At 39.4% G+C, this 7,053-nt stretch overlaps 1 protein-coding gene and 1 non-coding gene across 4 annotated transcripts in view; one reads left to right on the forward strand and one right to left on the reverse strand.

Annotated features, from left to right (window-relative positions):
• Positions 1 to 2,983: 2,983 nt before the first annotated feature.
• Positions 2,984 to 3,075, reverse strand: Trnay-gua. Its single transcript is given in 2 exon segments — positions 2,984 to 3,019; positions 3,039 to 3,075. It is a non-coding gene; the product is annotated as a tRNA-Tyr (tRNA).
• A 250-nt stretch (positions 3,076 to 3,325) lies between these two features.
• LOC111870031 (protein tweety) overlaps positions 3,326 to 7,053 on the forward strand; it is a 72,304-nt gene continuing 68,576 nt past the window's right edge. For all 3 annotated transcript variants that reach the window (XM_023861972.2, XM_033753654.1, XM_023861976.2), the window contains exon 1: positions 3,326 to 3,409. The gene's annotated coding sequence lies outside the window, so the exon portion shown is untranslated. The remainder of the gene's footprint in view (positions 3,410 to 7,053) is intronic.

Here is a 7,053-nt window from a genome sequence, read left to right on the forward strand (position 1 = left end):
GTGAAATATGTAGTTAAGTACAGACTAACGTAACATTAACGTGGAATTGCCAAAATGTGTAATATCAAATACATATTACAGCGCTTTTCACTGACAATACACACCGCACTAATACTGTATATTAAAGGTAGGCCTACTCACCAAATTACAGTAGATTACATCAATTGTTGTGCCTTACTGTACCTAGATACGAGTACAGTAATCAGTTATCTTCATCTGTTTCCTGTTACTTTCCCAATACACACTTTCTAAATTACGTTCAATGTCCATATCAGAGAAATTCAGGAATGAAAATGACGTTACATACGAGGTTGATGCATTTGTGCATGTCGTACTAAGCAAGGTATAAAAACAGTTGCTTTATGAGGAATTAGTTCGTACCATTGAATATTTGACGCAATAGACAAGGTGTCGCAGAAACCGATGTTGCTATAACCAAGTTTTACTGTATACACACACACACATTCATAAATGGTGACTGCAGGACAGTGTAAGTGGAAGGGATCACATGAATTTGCAGTCTGATTGTCCATCTTCCACGGTGCACCCATTAACATAGGTTCTTAAGTGAGACTAAATATAATTAAAACAGTTACTAGCTATTAATTAATAAATTCTATACAATATCCAGTTGTTAGTAATAAAACAAGACACTTGTAGGAGACCAGACACTTGGCATAGTTGGTGATTATATAAAATGGTGGTTGAAGATACCTTCATAGAGCAAGTTGACTTAAGCTGAACTGCTTTCAGGTCCAATCCTGCAAACAAGCCGGTGCAGCACTCCGCATCTTTATTGCCAGATCACCAGCTTGGCACTTCTATTGAAGACAGTGGTGTCAAACACCGATGGTGTAGCATAAGGGCATTGTGGTGTGAGGGCCCCCTACTCCCACCCTGTAGACCCACTCTGTTGGCCATCATACTTATCAGAAGTAAAATGTAAATTTTTCCCAAAGAATGTTTCCATCTAAAATGTGGATTTCCTTGAATACATATGTAACAAATGTATGGTTTCTAAATTATGAAAGCCACAATTCATAAACGCACATGTACTTAAATTCTTCCCAAGTCTAAGGTCATGTGTGATATATCATAACATGCTTATTCTTTATAGACTATGGGCTGGAAGACTGGAGAATTGTGTTATGGCTTAATTCCCGTCAGGGGCAAGAATTTTCTTTTTCCCCCACAGCATCCAAACCAGCTTTTGAGCTCACACAGCCTCCTATCCAATGGGCATCAGAGAACCTTCTCATTGATGTAAGGTAGTGCTTACATGAAACTAAATGCTTCTTCCATCTAGCATCAAGGTTAAAGATGCTTGGAGCTATATTTTAACTCCCCAGACTCCTTGCAAGGTACTTAATTAAACACAAGGCGAATGCTACCTTTACCTTTAGTGGTTCCTTATGATGAGGCATTGTTAGCCCCCCCCCCCAATTCCCAAAGAGGAGGACTACCTTTTGTCATCTGCCTGCAACTACTTGTCTAGTATATATGCACCTATGCTTTATATCTGGAGGCCCTACCCTCCATATGCAGACTCATAGCATGCAATGTCATAATGGTAAGAATATTATATGACATAGCATGGTTGTATCTGTGCCTCCATTTAAAAACTATTTATCACTCACAATCAGAAAATTTCTGTTTATTAATTCTGTGATGCTCTCATACAGCAAGAAGTGTGCACTAGTGGTTACAAGCAGCATTTTCATGCAAGAATGCTATATCACAGAAGGTATTACACAAGTGAGATGTTGGATGACAGCCCTCCATGTTCAGAAAAGCAACAAAGTGACAGAATAAGGAGGAGAAATCAGTGTTCCCAACTTAATAATATTACTGGGGGGCCCCTGGCCGAGGGGTAAACATTTCGTTAATGCTAGTAAAAGGAATTTAGTAATGTTTTGTGTGATTGTGGTTAAGGAAACAGAATGAACATGAACTTTATATTTGAGGCATATGAATTTGAAAGATTCATGCCATTTCTGTAATAAATATTTCATATTTAAATCAATATATTTGTGTCTTTTCCCTTTTAAAATGTGTAATGCATGGAGCCGTAAACAGCTGTTGCCATGTAATACAGTGGGTTTATGAAATTTCTGGGTTACTAGTAGCACCAAGAAGTATGGAGCTCAGACGTTTATGACTAGCCATTAGGTTTACTCTGGACTGAAAATTTGATGCCTACCAAAGTCAATTGTAAGCAGGTGCAGCACGTTGGTTAGCTGTGCCTGTGAATGAGAACTTCACCATGATAATTAGGGCAGTAGCCTTCTTTAAATTTTTCTGTCAGCGAAAAGTAGTGTGTAATCATTTAATATATAATAAATTAAAAATTCTAGAATTGTGTTATGGAGGAGACACCACAATGAAACTGAGGGGCTCATGGTTCTACCTTCACACTGGGAAGACGTTCCTGAAGCATGCTCTTCAATTCCAAATTAAATTAATTTTTTCAACTTTTAAAAATATGGTTAAATCAACATTTCGTATTACTGCAAGCAGTTAAAGAAAACACCTGAATATTAAGAACTTTATTTGAAAGTGTTAATTGAAGTTGATCCATATTAAATGCAGTACTTATGAACTTTAAAATGGCAGAAACACATTGTGATCATTTCATCACACAGTAAAGAGCTATGTTAACTGACTTGGCAAATGCCTTCAACCCGTTTTATAACGTCGGCCGCTGCTATGTAATGAACCCTCGTTATAACCATGGAGACTCGGCGTTCTCTACGCAACGGCTCACTGTTAGAATTACAATACCGTTACTGCTAGTTCCTATGCAACGTCTGTTCTAGCGTTTCCATGGAAGTAACTCTTCTGGATTCCAAACATGTGCCAATATTGTAAAATATGAAAGTGAAGTTAAATTGGTGTGAAATTAAGTAATATAAAGAAATATGTTACAAAGTGATATACTAAATAAAAAAAAATTCAACATTTAAATGGGGGGGAAAAAAAAGTTTCCTCCGGGCCGGATTTGAACCAGCGACCTATGGATATCTGACAATTAATAAACTCTACAGTCCACCGCTCTACCAACTGAGCTACCAGAGGATACGTTCATAGTAACCATTCATTTTAGTAGAAGTAAAAGAAATACTGTATTTTCAGAATTTCGTTCGGAGCGTTGTGGCATATTTATTATATATAAAGTATTTTATAATTACATTTGTGTAAATAATAATAATTTAACATTACATTACTTTGATGGCCAACAGATTTGCACTTTATATGCTGTGTCACGTGATACAGTTCGGTCGCTGTTATTGGTCGTCCGTGCGCGGCGCTAGTGGTGTGGTCGGGATCTGTGGACATTTTGCCTCAGATTAGTGACGAAGTTGTGTGTGTTTGTGTCTTGCTCGTGTTATTCTGACTTACCTCCCTTAAGGTAAGTTAGTGTGAAATTTCTCTCCCAAGAGTTATGATTATAACCACTTGAATTTCGAATTTTCTACAATTCAAATTAAAGAGCATTCCCTAAACTGCCCAGCCCTCAAAGCGCGGTGACAGTACCTCTTAGTCATCCCGTATATCAGTTTACTGACGTTACACATCTTCAAATTCCAGTTCGTGAAACGAATAATAGTTAAATTATATTTCACAGTAATTAGAAGGCATTTAGATACATTTTACAGGCTGGAATATATAATGTTTAATATCGGCGCATTACATACGACTTATTTTCGTTTTATCGCTTGTATTTATGTCAATTGTTCATTGCATACGTTAACTTTAAGTATGTATTTGCGTAATAATTTAAAGATTAAAGTTTACTATGGGCGAGGCGAGTGTGGTAGTATCATAGCATGTATGATCCTGGGTGTTGTTGCTGAATGGGCTCATTGTTGCCCATCTTCCCTTTTGACTGATTGGCTGGTTGTTGTAAATGGTTCTGAAAGAGTAGCGAAAGTAAGAAATCAATGGGAACTAGTGGTTTGAGAGTAGTGGGTACGGGCGGGAGAACTTGGGATGTTTTTACTACCAATACTCTAACTCCTGGGCAGGGGTGCTTGGGAAGGGGACCCCCACCCGTCGTGTGGACCTGGGTTACCATGGCAACATTCCCCTTCCCTCCTTATTTTCTCTACAACACCCCTTACCCCACCGCGGTTCGATATTCTGTCCCGTTACACATATCGTAATACAGGCTGCTGTAGGCAGAAGTTATACCTGTGTCGCTTTATTATCCTGACCCCACTAGCCGTATCCAATTACCTGTACCTGTAGATACAGCATCTACCTTTGATCAGAAGTCCCAGCCGCCACGACAAGGTGCTGATGTTTTTTTCTTTGTATGTGGGGTGGGCAGATGGGTCTCGTCGTGCGGTAAACCCGGGCAGGAGCAGGCTGCAACAGAGATCGACGTCCGGGGCGATCGATTGTTAGGGGATTCTGCATGTGGAGCCACGCCTTTCTTCTGCCTCCTCCCCAAACTCTACCCCTCTCATCCCCAGAAGAAAATACTACCCACTGCCGTCAAGTAATTATTGAATCGACATTTTTGGTGGTACATGAATCTTTAATAGCGGAAACCAACTTGTAAGGACCTTTCCTTCTTATTCTCCTGGCAGTGATGATGTTTCTTTGAAAGAATAATGTCATGCGACAGAAAAGTCTGTCTCGTGGGTGCTCTGATCGTGCCACGTGAATACGTGGCCTACGGCAGATGTTCGTAAACTTTGTGATACCGCGACCCCCTAAATAATACATTTATGCGATCTGCTGGTCAGCGAAATGTGCAGTTCTAGAAATTGTTGCATGTCTCTAGCAGGCTGTACTGTAACAGCAGGAACTTAAATACGTGTAGCACTACCAGTTCGCTACAATTGCAGTAATTGTTTGTAAATGCCCCTATACAGTCATGGATTAATTCGCGAATGTTTCGCATCTACAGCTGTATTTTTCTAAAGCATCTATTACGGCTGAGTTACAGAGAAATTATATCAATATTGTGCCACTTATTTTAGTTGTGCGTAGTTTATTTTAACATTACTAACCAAGAAAATATAAGTATTAAACCATTATTTCCTTTATTATATTATTGTTATGTCGAGGTAGAAAACTCAAGGAGAATTGATTTCTGCGTGGTTTTCGTAATTATGTACGTTTATTACATTGTTACTCGTTACTCGCAGTTGAGAGTAGATGAGAAAATAAAGCATGCAATTTTTTTAAATATTGGAAAAATTAAAAGTATTTTTATATATACATGGTGTGACAATTAAGTTCCCGGATTGGTGCCGCTCCATTCGTATTAGGTTGTGATGAAGCGAACTACTGCGATGTAAGTGTAGTTAGTTCTACCTCTAGGCCGCGCCATAGCTCAAGCGGTTAGTCGCTGGCTTCCCACCGCGGCGGCCCGGGTTCCATCCTGGGTCTGGTCAAGTGGGATTTGTTGTGGACAAAGTGGCGCTGGGGCAGGTTTTCTCCGAGTACTTCGGTGTCCCCTGCCAATCTTCATTCCACCAATTGCTCCACAATTACCCTCACCTATCATCTGGGGCTGGTACAATAGGCCAGAAGTGGCCGCAGTACAAGGGCTTAGTCCAACCCCACTAGCAATAAAAAAATAGTTCTGCCTCTTTCCAACAATTGGCAGGAGTCAGCAAGTCCAATCACTGACATGTCATGAGCAGCAGCTCAGTGAGTTTGTTGTGTTTTTAACTGCTGTCACTATTTTAGCCATGGAGCAGTGAGTGAACACCAAATTTTGTTTCGTATGTAAGAGAATCATATCAGCAGTTAAGAGGATGGAGTTTGCTAGTGATAGGATAATACTAAGAGGTCACTGATGCGATGTCATCGATCTGAATGTTCATGGCCCAACAGAGGATAAAATTGATGATGTGAAGGGCAGTTTCTACCAGGAACTAGAAGGTGTATTTGATAAATTCCCCAAATACCATAATGAACACTTTGTTAGGAGATTTTAATGCCAAGTACGCAAGGAAGACATTTTCAAAGCAACAATTTGGAATCAGAGTTTACACAAAATTAGTAATGATAATGGAGTTAGAGTAGTAAACTTTGCCACATCAAAATCTTACTGCCAAAAGTACAATGTTTCCACATTGTGACATTAGTAAATTTACTTTGACATCTCCTGATGTAAAGACTCATGATCAAATTGACCATATTTTGATGGATAGGAGATTGCATTCAAGTATATTTGATGTCCGGACGGTCAGAGGAGCAGACTGTGATACTGACCATTAATTGGTAGTGGCAAAAGTTAGGGAGAGACCGGCAGTGAGTAAACAAATAATGCGCAGATTTCATATGGAGAGGTTCAGTCTCAAGAAATTAAACGAAGTAGAGGGTAAAAAGCAGTATTGTGTTGAAATCTCAAGTACACGTATGTTCATGGCTTTGGAAAACTTAGATGCTGAGGTGGTTATTAATAGAAATTGGGAAACTTTTAGAGGGAATATAAAAATTTCAGTCAAAGGTTGTCTAGGCTATTATGAAATGAAGCCATGGTTCATCTAAGGTGCTCAGAATTATTAGACCAAGGAAACAAGGCAAAGTGCAGTCGTTAACAGGATCCAAGCGAAATAAATGGGATAATATGAGCAATATAAGACGTGAAACCAGCAGACATTTCAGGAATAAAAAGAGGGAATATCCGAAAGACAAAATTAATGAGGTTTCAATGAACAGCAAAAACAAGAACATTATAGATCTGTATAGAGGAACAAATTATTTTAAGAGGAGTTATCAACCTAGAAGTAACTTTTTATTGCTAGTGGGGTGGAACTAAATCCCTTGCACTGTGGCAACTTCTGGCCTATTGTACCAGCCCCAGATGATAGGTGAGGGTGTGTAACCGTTGGACGCCACTTCTTGTTACCGCTCACTTAGGCTGCCACTTCTTGCAACCGTTGGGCGCCACTTCTTGTGACCGCCCCTATCTATCTTTATATTTATTTATTTATTTGCCCGCTTCGGTAGAACACTTGACTCTTCTCAGGACCGTGTCACGGTAATAACTGAGGCAACGAGGAAACTGCACATTTAAAACCAGACCACTGC

This window comes from Cryptotermes secundus, unplaced genomic scaffold (assembly GCF_002891405.2).
Source record: "Cryptotermes secundus unplaced genomic scaffold, Csec_1.0 scaffold109, whole genome shotgun sequence".
Taxonomy (NCBI): domain Eukaryota; kingdom Metazoa; phylum Arthropoda; class Insecta; order Blattodea; family Kalotermitidae; genus Cryptotermes; species Cryptotermes secundus.